At 42.0% G+C, this 1,380-nt stretch overlaps 1 protein-coding gene and 1 pseudogene across 4 annotated transcripts in view; one reads left to right on the forward strand and one right to left on the reverse strand.

The window, feature by feature from the left end:
- Positions 1–354, reverse strand: part of LOC110310553 — a 29,372-nt pseudogene extending 29,018 nt beyond the window's left edge. Inside the window, exon 1 of the transcript XR_002379849.1 lies at positions 258–354. The product of XR_002379849.1 is annotated as an elongin-B pseudogene (transcript). The remainder of the gene's footprint in view (positions 1–257) is intronic.
- The window catches only part of Col14a1 (collagen type XIV alpha 1 chain), a 209,322-nt gene that overhangs the window by 14,815 nt on the left and 193,127 nt on the right, over positions 1–1,380 (forward strand). The window lies entirely within an intron of this gene.

The following is a 1,380-nucleotide window of genomic DNA, read 5'->3' on the forward strand; positions in this document are numbered from 1 at the left end:
TGTTCCACTCACCAGCAGTCCCAAAACCCTGCGGCGGAGGTCGTGGGTAGCTGGCGGGTGTCAGGCAACCCTGTGCTCCAGCTACCCCGGCGCTGATCCGGCCGGATGAGGCCTGTGGCCCTACTCAGGCCGGTTTCTGCTTCCCTAACTAATGCCGTGTCTGTCATTTCAAACTGGCCTGGTCAAATAGTCAGGGCCACCACAATCATGTGAAAGTAATTGTTGGGATGGAGAGATGGCTCAGTGGTTAACAACACTGACTGCTCTTCCAAAGGTCCTGAGTTCAAATCCAAGCAACGACATGGTGGCTCACAACCGTCCATAATGAGATCTGACACCCTCTTCTGGTGTGTCTGAAGACAGCTACAGTGTACTTACATATAATAATAAATAAATCTTTGGGCTGAAGTGAATAAATCTTTGGGCTGGAGCAAACCGGGCAGGAGCAAGCAGAGGTCCTGAGCTCAATTCCCAGCAACCACATTCTCACAACCATCTGTGCAGCTACAGTGTACTCATATGCATAAAATAAATAAATAAATAAAAAAGAATTGTCTTTTATACATCTATATTGCAATGACACATGACTCCTATCAAAAGAATTCATTGGAATGAAAGACCAAGAAGAAAGATATGATGAAGGGTATTTGGCACCAGTCTCTTTTTAAAACCTTTATTAACGTGTGATTTACATGTCCTGTTATTTTCTCACTTCAAGTGCACATTTTGTCAAGTTTTAGTATAGTCAAGTGATGGTGAGGTCATCACCACAAATATATTTTAAGGTAGCATCCATTTTAAAATTAACTTTTGGAATTATGGGTTTCATTGTACAGGTTAATTCATAAATTTCATGTAATTTGTTTGTATTTGTATGTTCACTCCCACATCCTTCTCACCTCTTAATACATCTATATTGCAATGACACATGACTCCTATCAAAAGAATTCATTGGAATGAAAGACCAAGAAGAAAGATAGGATGAAGGGTATTTGGCACTAGTCTCTTTTTAAAACCTTTATTAAGGTCTTTCCTGGCTCCCATATCTTGGATTGGTTACGTTTTGAGGCAGGATCTCCCATAAGCTCTCCTCGTGATCTTTCTGCTTCTACTTCCCAAGTGCCAGCACTATAACTGTGTACCACAACTCCTGCCTAAGGACTTAAAAACAAATCAGACAAAATAACAACAAAAGCATGAAACCAAACTATATCTCAACCCAACCACCAGCAATATACTTCAGGTGAAAGTGTGAAGTTTTGCTGGTTAAAAAAAAAAATCCGGGCTGGTGAGATGGCTCAGTGGGTAAGAGCACCCGACTGCTCTTCCGAAGGTCCAGAGTTCAAATCCCAGCAACCACATGGTGGCTCACAACCATCC

Source organism: Mus caroli, chromosome 15 (genome assembly GCF_900094665.2).
Source record: "Mus caroli chromosome 15, CAROLI_EIJ_v1.1, whole genome shotgun sequence".
NCBI lineage: Eukaryota > Metazoa > Chordata > Mammalia > Rodentia > Muridae > Mus > Mus caroli.